This window comes from Podarcis muralis, chromosome 14 (genome assembly GCF_964188315.1).
Source record: "Podarcis muralis chromosome 14, rPodMur119.hap1.1, whole genome shotgun sequence".
Taxonomy (NCBI): domain Eukaryota; kingdom Metazoa; phylum Chordata; class Lepidosauria; order Squamata; family Lacertidae; genus Podarcis; species Podarcis muralis.
Window position 1 is genome coordinate 33816167 of NC_135668.1, and position 21095 is coordinate 33837261.

At 40.7% G+C, this 21095-nt stretch overlaps 1 protein-coding gene across 4 annotated transcripts in view; it reads left to right on the forward strand.

Moving 5' to 3' along the window:
- The window catches only part of USP7 (ubiquitin specific peptidase 7), a 71188-nt gene that overhangs the window by 2936 nt on the left and 47157 nt on the right, over nt 1-21095 (forward strand). The window lies entirely within an intron of this gene.

A 21095-nucleotide genomic window follows, 5' to 3' on the forward strand; every position in this document is an offset into this window, starting at 1 on the left:
CCATCTATTTTCTCTATATCTTGATCAGTAACAAGATTAAAGACTTTGGGGACCAGAAAATCAAAAGCATCCCTGCAGAAAGGTGATCAAGATGTTGCTATCCTTAAGAATAATAAAAATATTCAGACTGGCTTCGGTGTTAGCCTAAAAGGTGATTAAACCATAAAAGTGCAGGGTGATTAGTTAAAATAGAGCTAAAATGTTGTCACTTTTGCTACTTATGGTAGAATTAAGATGGGATTGCCATGGGCACTGTGAAAATAGCATGCTGAATTAGATGGGCCTTTGCGCTGATCCAGCTGGGTCTTCTGATATTAATGTACATGAAAACAAATATGTGATATGATTGTGTATGTGTGGATATTTTTGTGTTTCATATGCAGGAACTTCTTATTACTGTATCTTGAGAGACTTCACCTAATATCTGAAATGGTACAACCCACCTAGAGGTTTACCAATAGAGTGAGAACTAGTCATGTGTTACTTTGTGGCAAGTTAAGAGACATGTACAAATTTATTGTTGAAAGAGCTGTTTCTGTATCTGCTTGGTATCAAGGCACAGGCTCAGAGTATGTATCCTAGTTCCCTACATTAACCAGAGCATTAGCTGAACTTTAATGGGTCATTCTCCTCCCCTTTCAGTGGGACTTAAGGACTGAGCATCTTGAAATGTACTGGTTAACCTTTTGCTAGCTGAAAAGTACAGAGCATCTTGCAAATTCAGGTCTGGACCTTGGTTACAATGGCCAATTTGATCTTGCTTCATGCTTGAAGGTCCTGTGTCCTCTACGTACTTAGTTTTGATATTGTTGTAAAGTAAAACACCACTTTATTCATTTATTTGCCAAAATTTTACATTGCCAACATTAAAATTTTTTTTTTGTTATTTACAACTAAGTTTGACCCCTCCCACATCAGTATGTATGAACTTAGACCTTTTTCACTTGAGCTCTATTACTGATATTTGAAAGATTTCTGATAACTTTCCAAGGAATCTTGGAATATTCCACCACAATGCAGTTGCTCTTACGAACATTTTCTGTTCGTAAAAGAGAAGAGGGCTGCATCTCTTTACCACAGTCAAGCTGCAGAAGAGAAGAGGAGAAAAGGCACTTGACCATATGGGGATGAAGAGAGAATGTTTTGGGTTAAAAAGGTTGAACTGCCATCCACATAAACGTGGTGCTCAAATCCATATGAGGTGATCCACACATGAGGAGCCCCAGACCGGAGAAGGAAAACACGGGAAGGACTTCCCCAAATGGGAATACTGAAATGAAACTTAGAAAACTAGGAAGAGAACCAACTGAAGAAAAGAACCACAGAGAAAGGGGGTCAAACAAGAGAGGGTTTTCAACTGTAGCCAAGGCAGCAGGGATGTCTTGGGCTGTGTAAGGAGACCTTTGGACTTGACATGAAATCTTGGTTTCTATACCTTACTAACGATGCTGCTCCAAGTAATAATCAGTACTGATTATATATGGGAATGGGGTCCTAGACAAAGGTTGTGAATACATTGTCTTGATATTTACATAAAGCTTTACAGTAAGCAAGAATGCTGACAACATTTTCTTAGAATGTTCTAAAGCTGATGTAGACCTATTCTCTTTCTCCTCTTGACTTCTGGAAATACTGCTAATATTTTTCTTAGAATTATTCAGAAGCTTTCTCCTTTATTGCAGCAAACATGTTTTTCTTTTTGTTGTTAATGCTCTTGTGTTTAGACTCTGATATTGCCTTCAAGTCATTTATAAGTCAATTCTTTTATTGCTTCCATTGTTCTTAATTACTTTCCCTTTGTCAGTAATATCCAGTTTAAAAAACTCCAATCAATGTATTGTTGATTTTGCAATTTGATTTTACAGCACTGCAAAATAGCACACCACCACAAAAGATTATCTGTATACAGAAGAAATGTGATCAAATGCTGAACTTCTAACATCAGGCAATAGCTTATAACAAAGCTTCAGATTTTTCATTTTTTACCATACTTATTTGAGGCAGAATAAAAACAGTTCACTGTGAAGAATTTAGTAAAAATTGTTGTTGTGACAGGAGCGGTTTTCATCTGCAAAGCAGTCTACAGTACTGTAGAGTGGATGCTGTTTCTGCCTTTTGGGTTGTTATTTACTATTAGCATAATTAATTAATTTATTAATCAGCTTCTACACAGTTGTCTCAAGACAATGTACAATAATGCTGCCAGCAGCTCAGAGACATGTATAAGAGAGTCCACAGGCCTCTAATTGTACTGTGAGGGGATCAAAAACTTCTAGCTGTTTGTGAACATTAAGATATCCTAGCGCAGTTTAGGAGAAAGGAGTTTCCCCTTCTTTTAGAAGAAGCATTTCACATGACTATTTCAACTCACTTTTGGTATTTGGCTGGGTGAATGCTCCAAAATGAATCCACTGACTACCTGGATCTTGGCTTGGTGAACCTGTATATGTCTGGGAGATGTCCAACCCTTCACAAGTCTTGTTGCCATAAAAATAAAATCCTAGTGTACCTTTGAAGCAAAATGCACTTGGTTTTGCTTGTGCTGCTGTTGCTTGTTTTAAACATGCTTTTAAGCAAGATGGCTTTTGATGTTGTATGCTGCTTTGATTGCCTTGTGGCAGAAATTCAGTTAACATATTTTATAAATATTTGAATATAAATTATATTTAAAGAATCAGAAACTTTTGTTTCAGGCTTCTCTACAGTTTTAAGGCTTGAGAGGATGGCATAGAAATGTAGGAGGACGGGGAAAGGAAGACATCCATTTATACCAAAGGGTCAATGCAAAGCTTTCTCCCTTTCCTTTCTCTTTTGAAACACTTCTTTCTGCCATTAGTGCTTCTAGTAAATGCTGGACCTATATAGCACTTAAGTGCTGTAAACTTTCAGGAGGGAGGTTGGTGGAAAGAGGTAAATGGTAAGCTGGCATCACTTTGGTCTTTGACAGACACACAATTTAATAGATATCAGCAATTTTATATTAAATTGTATTAAAATACGATAATAAATCTGATGTCAAACCAAATCAGTCTTGTTAACTGACTAGGTATGCTTCATACATACTAGTTATGATGTTGGTCATTATAGTGATGCATAAGGTTTCTAGGATAAATACTTTGGACTAGCATATTGATAAATCTCATTTCCAAGGGGAATAGTTGTCAAAATTGCTACTGTTATAATTGCCCCTTTGTCAGTGTGGTAAATATACATTGGATTGTATTCAAGGTTACTCATACTCAGAGTAGACCCTCTGAAATGAACTGACATGATTACTTGGGTTCATTAATTTCAGTGGGTCTTCCCTGAGTAAAACTTTGTTGGATATAACCCATTGCTTGATCTTTAAAGAATGGTGGTGTGCACTTGAGGACACAGTAAATAAAAATATCACGTATAGCTTAGAAATGCATGCTGAAGTCCATAGGGATGTTTGCCTGTTTCATGCATATTGCTAAACCAAAATTTAGTATTCCGTAGATGCAGGAGCCTTGCGTTCATGTGCTGTTTTTTCCTGTGTGACCAGAAGGAGATTAGAAGGCTCCTCCTGCTCAACTGGTTTGCTATGTCTGAACCTGGATAAAGTGAAGTTTGTGTTAACTATGGGTTATTGAAATTAGCCAGCTTCAAACCATTGTTAATGATCTGGAACCTAGGAGTTGTCATTGGACATAATTATGACTTGTGAAACCTCAGTTGTTAAGATTTGTACTTCTTCCTTGTTCTGTCAGGAAGAGTCACTAAAAGTGTCTTGCTGCATATGTAGTTCATCAGGAAGCACCCAGGCTTTTCTTAGGTGATCATATACTTTCATTTGCAGAACTGAAGCACTTGTTAAGCATATTTCCACCAATTGTCTATTGCTAGACATATCCTGGCTTCTGTTGATTTTGCTCATGCCCAGTGGCAGTTTGTTGTTTAATTGGAAGACCAAGCAGTAATTTCTTGCTGCTTCTTTGTATACGCCCCCTCCCCCAAACCAGGCTACTTTGGAGCAGAATATTTGATTTTGGCCCTTCACTTTCTGTTCTCAAGTTGGCATCTTCCATAGGCTTTACTAAGTATAAAGGAGTATAGGATAGCTACTAACTTTCTTAGCAAAACTGCTGATGCTATGTGTGTATATGTATCTACCTATCTGTTTTATCATGTTGTGTAGCACTTTGAGACTTTAAAAAAAAATTAAGCAAACTATAAAGGTGGTATCCCATGAAATGCTTCCACTAGTGTAAGGACTTCTGGCTTTGTGGTGGAACGTCTCCTTCCTTTGCCTACCTGTGTCCTAAATCTGTTCTGGATTTCCCCCCAACCTTCTGGAGCGTATTTGAGAAGGGAGAGAGGAAGCGCCAATGCACAAGAGGAAATCCTTGCAGTAGTAGAAGAACTTCAGTGAATACCACACCTCCCTAAGGGATTTCTAAAAATATATGTGTGTGTGGAGTGTGTGATGGCGGGTGGAAACCCCACACATAAGTTTGGGAAAGGTAGGACCATGGCAGAAAGTCCGAAGTTACATTCTCCTCTCATTTCACTGGAAAATATTGTGAGTATGACTTAAACTTTAAGTATATAGCTTACTGTTATGACTCGGGGAGGGGGGCAAAGCTGTATTTCTAAACTGCTATAACCCACCCTTGGACCTTGTAGTGAAGGAAAGATAAGAAATCATGTTATATTGAAGAATAATAACGGTGATTATAAATTAAAAAATTGTCCAGTAGCACCTTAAAAGGTAAAGGACCCCTGACAGTTAAATCCAGTTGCGAATGACTCTGGGGTTGCGGCGCTCATCTCGCTGTACTGGCTGAGGGAGCCGACGTTTGTCCGCAGACAGTTTTTCTGGGTCATGTGGCTAGCATGACTAAGCCGCTTCTGGTGAAACCAGAGCAGTGCACGGAAACGCTGTTTACCTTTCTGCCGGAGCGGTACCTGTTTATCTACTTGCACTTTGACGTACCCAGAACAAACTTAGTTGGTCTCTAAAGTGCTACTGGACAATTTTTTGATTTATTTTGATTTATTTCGACTGCATCAGACCAACACGGCCACCTACCTGAACAGTGATTATGTTGCAGGTCAGCCTGTACACAGTAATAATAATAATAATTAATAATAATTTATTATTTGTACCCCGCCCATCTGGCTGGGTTTCCCCAGCCACTCTGGGCGGCTTCCACAGAGACCAAAAATACATTAAAATTTCACACATTAAAAACTTCCCTGAACAGGGCTGCCTCAAGATGTCTTCTGAATGTCAGGTAGTTGTTTATCGCTTTGACATCTGATGGGAGGGCGTTCCACAGGGCGGGTGCCACTACCGAGAAGGCCCTCTGCCTGGTTCCCTGTAGCTTTGCTTCTCGCAATGAGGGAACCGGCAGTAGAAAATGGCACATCATGGCAAACATTCTGAAGCTGTGTTTATAGTTAAAAAAAATTAAAAAGCACCAAATTTCTCCAGAGCCTTCAAGGCATCTTGAAAGAATGACAGCAAAACAGGAATTTAACTTTGTTTAATTTTTTTTTGTTTAAACAGATTTTGACACTTAAGATCATGTAAGTTCATTTAAACATTGAATACATTGTTCTATTTGGAAAATTAAGAAATACAATTACATAGTGTTGTGAGTTTGGTTGGGGTGGGGATGGAAGGATGTATGCCCGAGTCCCTTCCAGTTCCTGGATCCAACAGGGATTCAATTGCTGCAATAACTAGACAAGTTTCTTTGTAATGGTCCCCTAAGTATGAATTGTTAAGGTAACAAAGGAAGTGGCTGTGTGCCAGAGGACAAATGACTGTGCTCCCTCCCTCAACTGTCTGGTAGTTAGAAATACAAAAAGCCAGAGTCAGGTGTGTTAGCTGAGGCAGCTGAGAGACAGAGCCATGCCTGATTTCAGCTGGAATACGAGACTGGCTATGGGAGAAGCAAGACCTTCCTGCTTTTGGGGTGCTAATGCTATAAGCCCCTCTATCATATGCTCAGGTTTGGTGTGTGTGTGTGTGTGTGAGAGAGAGAGAGAGAGAGAGAAAATAAACCATATATCATAAAGACACCACAGTCTCTACTACCCCTCATTTTGAGAAAATCAAACCTGGGTAAGTGCCTGGAACCCCTGGAATCTCACACTGCTGTGAGGTTGGTGTGGCATGCAACCATACTGTTTCCAAATGGTTCCTATAGTGGCTAAGTAACTTAGTTCATTTATATATTGTGTGTACCGGGAACACACATTACTTTTTTGTAAAATAAAGTTCTTCTTGAGACTAGCTTAACTTAGTACAGGTCATTAACTTACTCAAGTGAAATTGTGTGGTGCATCTAAACTGAAGCAGTTAAAGCAGTCTAGCCAGTACCTTAAATGACACAACAGGGTGTTTGGAATTGGCAGTGAAGGTGCAGAGGCAGGAGTAGACTGGTGATGAGCTGCAACTTGCCCCAACTCTCTCAAAGAGTTATTTATTAATATGCATTATTACTAGAAAAACTGGAACAATGACAGCACTGTTCTGAAGTCCTGCAGATTGTATGTGGATGCAAAATATGTCTTGTAGAATAGAATCAAAGGATGGAACCAAATCATCCTCTTTCTCTTTCCCCAAGGAAGATTTTTTTCCTTCTTATAACATTTGCAGATTAATTTAATTTTTTACTGAGCAGAGTTAATTCTTAACATTTGTATTTATTCTTTGTATACAGTTAACCAATGTGTATTTGTATCAATCTTACAAATAAATTCACAGCTGTTGCTAACTTGCTCGTCTGCAACTGCTATGTTAGTCATTTGTGGCACATTGACAGTCTTGAGGAGGAAATAACTCTTATCCAGTTTATGAAAAATGTTTAATCACCTGTGGGTGACTTTTACTCAGCCCGGGCAAGTGGATACAGAGGTACCTCGGGTTACATACACTTCAGGTTACATATGCTTCAGGTTACCGACTCCGCTAACCCAGAAATATTACCTCGGGTTAAGAACTTTGCTTCAGGATGAGAACAGAAATCGTGCTCTGGCGGCGTGGCGGCAGCAGGAGGCCCCATTGGCTAAAGTGGTGCTTCAGGTTAAGAACGGACCTCCGGAATGAATTAAGTACTTAAACTGAGGTACCATTGTATTTGCAACCTCACATGCACACATGTAAATGAGGCTTGCATCCTGCAAGTAGAGCATATGGGGCGGCTCTTGGGTCTGGTTCAGAAACTCCAGCTGGTGCAGAATGCTGCCGCCAGATTGCTGATGGGAGCTTCTGGTCAAAAACACGTGACAGGGTTAAAACAGCTGCACTGGCTGCTCATCTACTACTGAACCAGGTTCAAGGTTCTTGTATTGATTTACAAAGCCTTGAACAACCAGGGTCCAGGATATCCCAGAGATCACCTGAACCCTTATATTCCAGCTTGATCACTGAGATCATCTGCAGTAGTGTCTTTGTTCATTCCCCAAGTTGGTGAGGTTCCACGGACAACAATGAGAGATCATCAATCCTGTCCTATGCAACACCCTGCCAATAGAGATTCAGCAGTCCCCTTCTGTGCCAATCTTTAAAAGCATGCTGAAAACTTTTATTCTGCTAGGCCTATGCAGACAATGAAGAATACACCCCCCATAATGGTCTGTTGAAGTTTGTTTTTAATTTATTTTTGCTTTCAACTTGTTTTTAACTTTTTATGATGTTTGGTTTTTTGTGGTATATAAATATTTTTTTTCTAAATAATTATTACATATGTTTTCTTGGCTGCTACTGGAAGTCCAGTTACTCCCTCCCAAACCAAGCCTGAAAAGGCAATGACATTCCACCCCATGTACTAACACAACACCCTGTACAGTGCTACTCTATATACAGTTTGACTTGCTCTGTTATTGGACTCTGTTATGAGGTAAATTGTAAAGTGCAATTAAAAAAACCCATCCTGTTTAAGTCATATGGTGCTCAGGATTATTATTACTGTTGTTACTAATTATCCTCCCTTCACACTAAGGGGCCGAATGGGTTACACAGTTTAAAAGTCAGCATTTAAAACAGTTTTAAAACCTTCTAATTACTGTACAATAAATCTCCTGCAATCACAAAACAAAGGGTGACTCCAGGGATCAAATGCATTGTGCAACTGTGATAGAATACATCTCATTGTTTTTAGGTTGGAAATTAAATTCATTCCCTCCCCCCTTTTTAAAAAATAAACAACCTAGTTTTAAAGGAAAACTGAACTTATTGCAAACATACAATTTTTAAAACTGAAATACGGTATTTTATCAAACACATTGTGTTAGAAGCTGCTTTTCTATGTAAGAGAATATATTACATCAAACTTAGAAGCTTTAAATGTTGTAAAGTCTTTTGTGTATTTCGTATTTATTATGGTAAAAACATTGTTGTCTATGAAGATTTTAGATAAGCAGATGATTAGAAAGGACCGTGAACAGTAAGACCCTTGCACAAGGTTGATTGTAAATGTGCTCCAAGGGCAGAGGCTGGTTATGAATGTCCTTCATCATGACTTCCTGAATGTTCATTTGAGACAATTAATCAGCACTTTAATAATCTTTATAGCAGGGAGATGGAGCAAGATTCAGATCCAGCACTTTACTGCTGTGTAGCAGGCTACCATGCAGTACTTTTACTCTTTATTGACCATAAGGCCAGGAGGCATGGAAGCTGGTGGGGAAATTGTGTCTTTCTGTGAGCTTGCAGCAGGTCCTGGGAGTTACGAGCTGCTATGCAGTCTGTGTGTTTCAACCAAATTCATGCTACAACACTCCCTATTCATGTACGTAAGAAGCTGAATGTAAATGGTTCAGAGCAGATCTGACCCGGAAGCAGAGGTGGCTTCAATGTGTTACCAGCCCCTGTGTAAATTTTTGTGACAGCAAAAGTGATGACAACATCTTCAGCCAGCTGGGTTTCTTCATAAAATCTTGCTCACCATGCAAAGGGCCATGATAATTTTTGGGCTGTATCTTCCTCCTCCTGCTGCTTAATACTTAGCACAAATAGCATGTTAGCCACTGTTAATGTGATAAATTTAACACATTGTGTAGGACCATTGTGCTGTGAAGCATAAAATGTTGATTTTCATACAATCCTGTCAATTTTTGTAAATGCTTTTCCTATAAAACAGCCTTCACCAGCCTGGTGCCCTCCAGATGTTTTGGACTGCCAATGGTTGTGCTGGCCAGTGGTGGTGGGAGTTGTCGACAAAAACATCTAGCGGGTACCAGTTTTGCAAAGGTTGCTGTTAAGTTCTTCTTACTGCTATATAGTTTTATGTGCAGTCTCACCATGTAAACTGAAATGAAGACTCTTCCATAATAGAGATAGCAAGTAGAGAGTTGTGAAATATATGCATGATATAAAAGGCTGTATAGATATATATGTGGGTTAACTTGCTTCTTTTCTAGAAAGAGACTGTTCCAGGTTTACATACCCTAAGCAATGCACGTGTAGAAAAGAAAATATTTAAACTTCAGAATAATATACTGTGATTATTGGATCAACAGCATTACAGTGAAAATATTTATCTAATGAATTAGCCTCTTTGAAGTTTTTCTCTGCCTTCAATTTTTTTGTCAGCAAGAGATCCAGGTCTGTAAACAAACTCATTTGGAATTAATGTGGTAATCGATTAATTGGTGCAGTTAACCAGTTAAAAGTTCGATTGCCATCTTAAAATAGAACACAAATTGGAGTCATGCCTCTAGAGCTATATCTCATTTGCAACGCACTTCTTTGTGTTCTGCCTCTGCCCCCTCCCCCTTTCCCTGCTACTCCATAGGAGTCCTTGGAGTAGTTAGCAAGTGGGATCTGGGCAAAGTCATGAAAGAAATTTTGCAGAGCAGTTTTCCTTCCTTTCCTGCAGGGACTTATTCAATGGCAAAAGAGAAAGGAGCAGCCCTAGGTATATTATGTGGGGTGTAGCTCATGTAAAATAGGGGCCTGCTAATACATTTGCAACTCAGTGAAGTATCTACACTGAAAAAGGTTGGTTTAAGTGTCGTCTTGTAGTTATATGAGCATTGAAGGACAGCCATGAAAGCAGTTACAGTGCATAAAAATAAAACTAATTTGTAGGTAAGGTCTGCATGTCAGTTAAGGGCATGAGCACCTCTGAGATTCCTGATCTAGTTCTAGGATCTGTGAAGGAATTTTTCCAGATCCATAGAGTGTTATGAGTGATGGCTGGGGTTCCTAACCTCTTCACAGCAAAGCAAATATAACACAAGGGTAGCCAACGTGGTACTCTCAAATTTTTCCCCAACTACAAATCCTGTTTTTCCTGGCTGAGGGAGCTGGGGGGAGTTTTAGTCCAATAACATCTATAGCAGGCATGTCCAATAGGTAGATCACTGGACGTCTGTGGTAGATCACAGGTAGATCATTGGCTCCCCCCAAAGAAGCTGAACAACTGTGGCTCCCCTAAAAAAAGCTCAGCATTTTGCCTCCTCCCTGAAAAAACTCAACAACTTTGACCCGAACCCTCCATAAGGGGGTAGATCACTGCCAGTTTTTAACTCTGTGAGTAGATCGCAGTCTCTTGGGAGCTGGCCACCCCTGATCTATAGGATACCATGTTGATTATCCCTCATGTAAAGTGTTGCTTTGCTGTTCTCAAAAGTGTATAACTGGGCTTCAGACAGAGACAACGTTTTTGAGGGAGTACGTAGGGATGGACTCCTCACAGGCCCTCATAGATGATGGCACTTAAAGGACCTCAGAGGTTACGGGCACAAAGCAGTCTGAAATACAGCACCCCAAGTTATTGCCTGTGCACAGAATAGTGATCGAATCATATGCTGTCTTGGGCTACCTTACAGTTTGTCCTGAGGGTGGGCTGAGTAGTTGGCCTGTCGGCCACTATGCTTCTGCTGCTTTACGCCGAAGTCTACAGAAGCTGTATGTAATAAGAACCGTGACCTTTTACAACCCAGCTCTGTTTTTGTTGTCTTCCTTTCTACCCCTGCTTGCCACTGCTGCAAACTCAACCTTTGATCTCAGACACTAGTGTTCTCCTGCAAGTACCCTCTGCACTCTGCATCCATTGTGGATACATGAGCCAGCTCTGTCTATAGTATCACCAAAGAGGAACAAGCAGCATCTTGACATTTGTAAAAAGTTTTGTCGGTTTTCAGTGTATAAACACAATTACAGAAATTCCCTCTCCATTCCAAGTTGTCCCCTGCAGGACAGATCAGTCCATTAAGTTTTGCCCCAGTCCAGTTTGTGATTCCAGTGGATGCTATTCTTCAGGATTATCATTTGACTATTTTATCAGAGGATGGCAAATTTCAGAAAAGTCATCTGCATCTCTTGTATTGTTCAATGTGTGCAGTCTCTTTGTTAATTTTTTCCGATATAGCAATTACCCATACACTCTGTTTCCAGCAAGGTGTATGCAAATATTCCATTCCTTTCCAGTTCTGTACTACTATTATGTGTGCTGCCACCAGAAGAAAAATGGTTACTGTAATTCTTTTTAATAGAGGTCAAGCTGCTCTTCTCTTAAAATGGTTAGCAGCCCCAAACTTGGGGTACTTTCCACATGTTGACCTGCAATGTGGTTTATTTCCATAAATGGACTCTGCCAGAAGGGCTGTACGTAATCACATGTCCCAACATATAGAATGTTGTACCTATCCTGTTGCAGCCTCTCCAGCACAGAGGTGGGAGTATTTTTTTTATATAGCTACATGCCATCAATGTAGTAATTTAAATGTTTTTTAGCCCACAAATTATTCCAGTCCACCTCCTTAATTTTGATACCTGTGTCAGATTTCCATTGTTGTTATAAAGAATTGCATCGTCCAATTGCTAACTCATTATTTTTTCTATAAAGCATAGATAGAAGGTGGGGTTTTTTGCATGTCCATTTGTGTGTAAAATTAAATTTTCAAATGGTGTCAGAGGTCTTGTGGAATGTGCATTAATTTCTGAATTTGATATAAAGTGCATTATTTGATGAACACATAGCCAATTTACATTCTGCATTCCAACTTTTTGGAAACGAGCTGTTTATGCATCATAAGGCCACTGATACTTTGAGGTTGAGGTACGTAGTCACTAAAAGTGACTAAGAGAAGCTGGTTTTGATCAGAAAGTTCAATGCTGTTGGGATTTTGTGGAATTTAAGAAGTAGGAGGGGGGGTGAGCAATAGCTTTCAGTGTGCTGTAACCTGCATTGAATCCACAGGGTAATTTCTAACTCTTTTTGATAGTATTAAGCCAACTGGAGAATGATTGGAATTAAGGAATTTTTGTATCTTGATAACTCAAAGCATAAACAGGCCGTTAACTCCCCCCTACCTCCCGGCCTTGGATTAGTCTTCCTTATTGTATTAAATAATTCAGACACTAGACAAGGAAAAGTCAGTGCACTGTCATACCAGGTCCCCTTCACAGGACGACAAATTCTTTGATCTGAGCTGCTCATTTTTATTTTGTCAGCACTTCCTTCTCCAAGTACATTATGGCAGTGGATTTGCACTTGCCATGATCTGGGAGAGATTGTGATAAAGAGTGCTCAGCTCCCACTCTTCTCTACTTGGAAAGGATTGTGAGATCCACCTTAAAGCAAGTGCAATGGATTTTGTCAGGTGGGTGGGCATTATATTCTTGACAGGTGGATTCTTCTACCCAGCTGTTAAAGTTAGCCTGGGAGTGGGGACAGATAAAATTTCCCCACTTATTTTAAGTTATTTCTTGCAATCCTCCTCTGGTGGGAGATTCAACATTTGCACAGTTACATTTTCAGGCTCTTCAGTATTCTGAAAGGTAGTAGCTCATGGTGTTTGTGTCCAGCATTTTTATGCTGTAACTGTATTGCCGTAGCTGGTGATGAGTGTAGTCTTTAAATATGTATATTTACTGGATACAGGCTTAAGAATAGATAGGATCTCATTGGCCCAAGATCAGTGTTCTAACTAAATTCTCAGGACTGCATTCAGATTGGGATGGGGATAGAACGAGCATGGGTTGTATGCCATCATGAGCTCTTTGGAGGAAAGGCAAGGTACAAATATGACCAAAAAGAAAGATGGGAAAATGCCATCGACTGGAAAAGATCTTCTGTAGCTTTTCTGATCAATAATGGTGTTGGATTTATAGCTGTCACTTTTCTTCCTGATGAATTATGCTGGTATAGCATTCATTTCAGAGTGTACTGTATAAAGAAGGACCATAGCTCAGTGGCAGAACATCTGTGTTGCATGCAGGGTACCCCAAGTTCAACACTTGGCATTTCCAGGTAAGGTTGCAAGAGATGGTTGTCTGAAAACCCAGAAAGCTGCTGTCAGCCAGACTCAATATAAGGCAGCTTTCTAGGTTCCTATAGTTTTGACCTGTTACTTTGGTGAGCAGACTAGATTTCTGTCTTCACTTGATGTTTTCAGTTGCTACATTTGGGGTGAATTCCAGAGGAATTCAGTACTTTTCAATATTTTACAGCCAAAATTAGTCTTACTAGTCTTTAAGAGGCCACAAATGTATTTCATGATAAACTTTCTTAGGCAGTAAGCTATTTGGTAATATGAAAGAAGTAGTCACCTGTAAGCATTTACTAGACTTGAAGGTGCCATGAAACAATTAAGATGAACATTTGTGGTCATCCAAAGCTGTCTTGTGTTGAGTCAGACCTTTCATCTGTGCAGGTCAGTATGTCTTCAGTGGATCTCTAGATTTCAGACAGCTGCTTTTCACAGCCTTGCCTGCAGATACCTTCTGGTCTTTGCTCCCTAAATTCACAAAACTTCACAAAATACAACGTGTCATTTAAGTGGGGCAAGCACTCCCTAGGACAAAGATCTCAATTCACATACATACCACAACCATCCATCCAACAAGAAACAATTGATAGACACACTGTACCAGGCTTATATCGAAAAGGGTACCGGTCAAGTGATCTTATATATAATGATAGCACTAGCAGCAATGCAGTGCCCCCATACATAACCTACCCCAATAACAACTTTTCCCAACAGTCTTTTCCCATTATTGACCACTACCCATTCTTTCTGATTCATGTGGGTACAAATACAGTGGTACCTCTGGTTACGAACTTAATTCGTTCTGGAGGTCCGTTCTTAAGCCGAAACCGCTCGTTACATGAGGCGCGATTTCGCTAATGGCGCCTCCCGCTGCAGCGTGATATCCGCTCGCATTCCAGGGCAAAGTTTGCAACCGGGAGCATCTACTTCCTGGTTAGCAGAGCTCAATCCGAAGCTTTCACAAGGAGGATGTTACGTAGCACAAGGTTCCACTGTACTACTGCCACACATAGCAAGGGACTATGGGACACTGGGCAGGGAGCTGAGGAGACTTGGGGCACAGGTAGTCTTTTCATCACTTCTTCCTGTTGAAGGTCGAGGCCCAAGAAGAGAGAGAAAAATACTTGAGGTAAACTACTGGCTATTGGGTGACAGAGGAAAGGCAAAACTACTCAACGTCTACTTTGCCTCTGTCTTCACCCAAACGGAAAGTGATGCCCAACCTGGTAATACCAGAGTAAATGATGTAAGGAGGAAGCTGCAGCCCAAAATAGGAAAAGAGGTAGTAAGGGAACACCTAGCTACTTTAAATGAATTCAAATCTCCAGGGCCTGATGAGTTGCATCCAAGGATACTAAAGGAGCTTGTGGGTGTAATTTCAGAGCCTTTTTATTTTATCTTTGAGAATTCTTAGAGAACAGGTGAGGTCCCTACAGACTGGAGGTGGGCAAATGTTGTCCTAGTCTTCCCCTCATCTTCAAAAAGGGGAGAAAGGAAGACCCAGGTAACTACCAACTGGTGAGTTGACCTCGATACCAAGGAAGGTCCTAGAACAGATCATTCAACAGTCGGCCTGTGAGCATTTAGAAAAGGATGCTGTGATTACTAAGACCCAGCATGGGTTTCTCAAAAATAAGTTATGGCAGACCAATCTGATTTCTTTATTTGATGGAATTACAAACTTGGTGGATCAGGGAAATGCTGTGGACATCGTATATCTTGATTTCAGAAAGGCTTTTGGGAAAGTCTCCTATGATATTCTCGCAAGGAAGCTGGTAAAATGTGGGTTGAACGAGGTAACTATTAGGTGGATTTGTAGCTGGTTGACTGACGGAACCCAAAGAGTACTCATTAATGGTTCATTGTCATTCTGGAAAAAAGTGACAAGTGGGGTGCCACAAGATTCTGTCCTGGGCCCATTGTTGTTCAACATCTTTATAAATGACTTGGATGAAGGAATTGAGGGGATGCTCATCAAACTAGCAGATGACACCAAACTGGGAGGGGTAGCTAATGCCGCAGAAGACAGAATCAGAATTCAAAATGACCGTAACAGATTGGAGAACTGGGTGCAAACTAACAAAATGAATTTCAATAGGGACAAATGTAAGGTTCTGCACTTAGGCAGGAAGAACCAGATGCACAGATATAGGATGGGGAACACCTGGCTTACTAGCAGTACATATGAAAAGTATCTAGGGGTCTTGGTGGGCCACAAGCTTCATATGAGTCAACAGTGTGATTCAGCAGCAAAAAAAGCTAATTTTATTCTAGGCTACATCAACAGAAGTATAGTGTCCAGATCAACGGAAGTGATAGTACCACTCTATGCTGCCTTAGACCACACTTGAAGTCCTGTGTCCAATTCTGGGCACCACAATTTAAGAATGTTGACAAGCTGGAACGTGTGCAGAGGAGGGACTGAAACTGCCTTGGTCGCGCTGGTCGATGATCCCCAGTGGGCTAGGGATAAAGGTGAAAGCTGTTTCCTAGTTTTGTTGGATCTCTCAGTGCCCTTTGATACCATCGACCATAACATCCTTCTGGACCGTCTAGAGGAGCAGGGAGCTGGGGGCACTGTTATACAGTGGTTCCGCTCCTTCCTCCTGGGCCGTGTCTAGAAAGTGGTGTTGGGGGATGAGTGTTCAGACCCCTGGGGCTCTCACCTGTGGGGTGCCTCAGGGTTCCATCATCTCCCCCATGCTTTTTAACATCTACATGAAGCCACTGGGAGAGATCATCAGGGTGTTTGGGATGGGTATTCATCAGTATGCGGATGATACCCAGCTCTACCTCTCTTTCAAATCTGAACCAGTGAAGGTGGTGAAGGTACTGTGTGAGTGAGAGCCTGGAGGCGGTTGGAGGATAGTTGGCGGCTAACGGGTTGAGGTTGAATCCTGACAAGACAGAAGTACTGTTTTGGGGGGACAGGAGGTGGGCGGGTGTGGAGAATTCCCTGGTCCTGAATGGGGTAACTGTGCCCCTGAAGGACCAGGTGTGCAGCCTGGGAGTCATTTTGGACTCACAACTGTCCGTGGAGGTGCAGGTCAATTCTGTGTCCAGGGCAGCTGTCTAGCAGCTCCATCTGGTATGCAGGCTGAGGCCCTACCTGCCCGCGGACTGTCTCGCAGGAGTAGTGCATGCTCTGGTTATGTCCCGCTTGGACTACTGCAATGCACTCTACGTGGGGCAACCTTTGAAGGTGACCTGGAAACAACAGCTAATCCTGAATGCGGCAGCTAGACTGGTGACTGGGAGCAGCCACCAAGACCACATAACACTGGTCTTGAAAGACCTACACTGGCTCCCAGTACGTTTCTGAGCACAATTCAAAGTGTTGGTGTTGACCTTTAAACCCCTAATAAACGGCCTTGGCCCAGTGTACCTGAAGGAGCGTCTCCACCCCCATCGTCCAACCCGGACACTGGGGTACAGTGCCGAGGGTCTTCTGGCCGTTCCCTCACTACAAGAAGCGAAGTTACAGGGGACGAGGCAGAGGGCCTTCTCAGTATTGGTACCCACCCTGTGGAACGCCCTCCCATCAGATGTCAAAGAGATAAACAACTACCTGATGTTTAGAAGACATCTGAAGGCAGCCCTGTTTAGGGAAGTTTTTAATGACTGATGTTTTAATGTACTTTTAATCTTTGTTGGAAGCTGCCCAGAGTCGCTGGGGAAACCCAGCCAGATGGGCGGGGTATAAATAATAAATTATTATGATTATGATTATTAACCAAGATAATCAAGAGTCTGGAAACTAAGCCTTGAAGGAGCTGGGCATGCTTAGCCTGGAAAAGAGGAGATATGATCGCCATCTTCAAATATCTTAAGGGCTGTCACATGGAGGAGGGAGCATGCTTGTTTTCTCCTGCTCTGGAGGGTAGGACTCAAACCATTGGTTCAAGCTGCAAGAAAGGAGATTCTAGTTAAACATTTGGAAAAAAACTTTCTGACAGTAAGAGCTGTTCAGCAGTGGAAAAGATTCCCACAAGAGGTGGTGGACTCTTCTTCCTTGGAGGGTTTTAAGCAGAGGTTGGATGGCCATCTGTCATGGATGCTTTAGCTGAGATTCCTTCATTGCAGGGAGTTGGACTAGAGGACCCTTGTGGTCACTTCCAACTCTAAGATTCTTTGATTCTATGATTCTTGTCAGGAGGGCTTATGTAATAAGAGCCATAGCAGTGATGATTATGGGAGGTGCAGTGACTGTAGTGTATGAAAGAGGTTGGTAGATTGTTGGTAGCGTTGACAGCAGTGCTTAGAGATCACAAATTGCCACCTGTGCTACAGTGTTATTGGCATTATCTCTGGGCAAAAGAGAGCACACAGAGTGCCTCTCAATTGTTGCATGCTAAGGCTGCCAGCCAACGTAATACAGTACTGTATTTCTTTCGTCTGATTTTGAAAATTTAAACACATGTTGCAAAACCTCAGTAAGGGTGGCTTTTTGAGGAGCTCAAAGGAAGGCTCTCAGTCTTCTACTACTACTACTACTACTACTAAATTTTTATTTATATCCCGCCCTCACCAGCCGAAGCCTGGCTCAGGGCGGCTATAATCAAATGTTAAGCAAAAGCTTTCAGTTATACTTTGAACAAGGAGTGGGAGGTTCTTGCTGTGGATGTTTATGGGCAAAGATTCATATCACCAGGTGAGAACCTGGGTGAGGAGGACAGAGGGGGGTGAAAGGTGTTAAATTGCTCAAAGGCCACTGAATGAGACAGTCTGTTGTCACAAAGTAGGGCCTGGGGCCTTCTTTTTGCAAGAAACAGAGGGAAAGTGAGTGGGCTGTCAAAGGTAAAAAATGAGGTGGGAAGTGCTGCTAAGACCCATGGTGGTTTAAAGTCCTTATTTTTACTAGTTTTTATTATTATAAAAAACCCCTCTTATCCTGTTTATTAAAGAAATCAATGAGAGCAGACTAAATTTCATAAAATGAATATTTCCTTTTGTTGTCTTTATGCCCAAACTTTACTAGTTTAATTTTTTTTGCCAGCATAATTGTCTATACTTTATTATGCCATACTTCTAACAATAGATGGTTCAATTTCTTCCAGCATTTTGCAACTGTAAATGCACCCCTACAAATAATAATATTAAGATTTACCTTATCTCTGGGATGTCAACATTTTGCTCACTATTTTTTAAAAAAATCCATCTGTGTTTCCTTTTACCATAAGACTATATTGTTTTCTTTTTATTTGTATTGTTTTGTTCCACTGTGAATAAAATAAATAAGATGAAAAGCCATCTTTTAATGTTTCCTTCATCATCAATAGTAGAGAAATAATATGGAGTGTTTTGTTATTTCCTAAAACAGTAGTCTTAAGCTTTTCAGACCTGCAATCCACCTTTAACCCAAACATGCACTTGGGGAACCTATTTCTTACCATATGTTTATATGGTGGTAGTGCTGCTGTTATTATCCACCTTAGATCAGGCCTTTGACCTGGTAATGGATCCTGACCTATCAGGTGTAGACCAGTGTGCTAATACATTGGAACTAAAATAAGTTCAAGTCCATCCATCAGTCCTGTGGAAGATCCAGGTTTAAAAGACAGAATAATGTTTATTTCAGTTATTGTGAATCAATCGATTAAATTGATTGATGCTTGTAGACTTAGATACAACTTAAGCTGCACTGAGGGGAGAGTCATTGAAAGTTCATCTTCATTAATAGTTTATATTTCTGTACTTTTAGTGTTTGAGTTTGAAGATACAGCATCTTGGTTATAACCATACTCCCAAATAGGCAGTAAGTTGTTCTGAAATGAGTGAAAGTCATGTATGAATGAATGAGGGAGGGAGCGAGCTGCATCTAACTTAATTGCTCCAAAGCACCTTGAACAAAGTTCTAACTGCAAATGACAAAATTAGGAACTGCAAATGAAAGAATACAACAAATAAGTTGTTTTGTCCAGAGGCAGGACTAGGTGGGGTTGAGGCAGACTGTAAATGCATCTCTAATGTATCATAGGGTGTGTGTGCTTAGAGCAGCCATATACTTAAGCACTCACCTGGTAGCCATTGGTGGCAAGGAATCTCATCTGATAGGTGAGAGGGAGGCAGCAGTTTGGTCCCAGTGTGAAGCACATTTTGTGTTCTCCATAATAAAGTTAGGGGAGAATGGAATTGATTATAAAAAATAGTTATTTCAGTGTGAAGGGTTTGTGGGTTTGTTTGTTTGTTTGTTTGTTTGTTCATGATTTCCTTTTAAAAAAATAATAGCTTGCAACAGTTATATATACACAATATTAACACATAACAATTAAGATTGCAAAAGGATTGCATTGGTGTTTCAAGGTTTTTGGCAGACCTTGGCTCCTTTTTTTGTTAATAGAAGTACAGTTTCTCACAGCCGAATTCTGTGAAATGTATTTTGAGATAGGGAGACAGGCCCCAGAAAATACAACGTGTGCTTTGGCTGATCTGTTTACAATTATAATTTTGTATAACTTTTTGTTATTAGAACAACTTATAAGTCTGTCCCTCTTTTTTCCCCTTACAAATTGAATTCAGACTTTTAATTCCAATTTCACTTTGCAGTAGGACTAATTCCCCCAGAATGGTCAACAAGGACAATATCATTTAATGCAGAAAATTACCCAGTGACCATGTTGTTTTGCTCACAAAAGGTTGTTAAAAGTAACCAAGTGATTTCATTCCCTCTTCCAATATACACTTATGAATCAAGTGAGGATTCTTAGCCAGGTTAGCAATTACGAGGCGGTGTCTTAATTCTGGATTAATTATTGTGGGATATAATTTCCAGTTGTGTTGGAAGGGTGATTGGCAAAGCATCTCATTTTGTCTCAGCCCTATTGAACCACCACCCTAGCATGCTGACTTGTATCCAAAGAATCTGCATTGGCAGGATCCAGAACTGGTTGGAGCAGCTCTGCTTCTGCCTCTGGATGAGTTTCAGTAAAATAGATGCAGGTATGAAAGCCATGATGTAGGTCACAAGCCTTCCCTGTATTCTGTATAGTACATAAAACAATGTTACTTCATGCTCACTGCCTCCCTCACAAGAAAATGTTTTTACAGGAAATCAATGTTGCTTTTGAATAAGGTGATTCCAAAGCACCTTGAGTGAATGTAGTGTGAGGTGAAAACTTCCTTTCCAGGGAATTTGATAGCTATGGATTCTTCCCTTTATTGGCACCAAGTTCTGCTTGCTTTTCCCAGCAATCAAGCTAGATCATGCTAGAATCTGATGTCTCTTACATTTTGACGCAATGCAAAACAGCATTTCCTTTTTTCACAAGCATTGCATCATTGTAGCTGTTACTACTTTATCCAGGCTCATGAGGCAATTTCAGCACCCATAGTTCATGCAGCTCATCAAAATGTGGGGTAAAGGGGAGGAAATTTGTTTTGTTTTAAGCAAGTAACAATAGTAAATAGTTAGCTCATGTTTTATCTGCAGAGTGTAATTACATCTGATATATAGTTTAACAACATTGTTACATTGCTTAATAGACAGAATAGTTTCTTTTTATCAGTTTCTCTGTTCCACAGTTTCATGGATTTACTAATTTTGGCTTGGGTTGGAGTCCTATTTTTTCAGCACCAAAACAAATCCCTATTTAGGGTGGTAAAAATGGAATTTACCCCTAACTCTTAAGTCTTGGAACTGAGTCTACAAGTTGGCCTCATTGCTGAAAGGTCAGCCTGAGTTTGTACTGTTCTCCCCTCTTTCTCCCCAAACCCTGCTTGTGTTATATCTTGACTGATTAATAGCTCTGGAGAACTCAGAAGCTTCCCACACCTTTGTGGCATTTTGGGTGAGCTCCCATTGCCCAGTCCCTGCTCCTGCCAACCTAGCAGTTCGAAAGCAC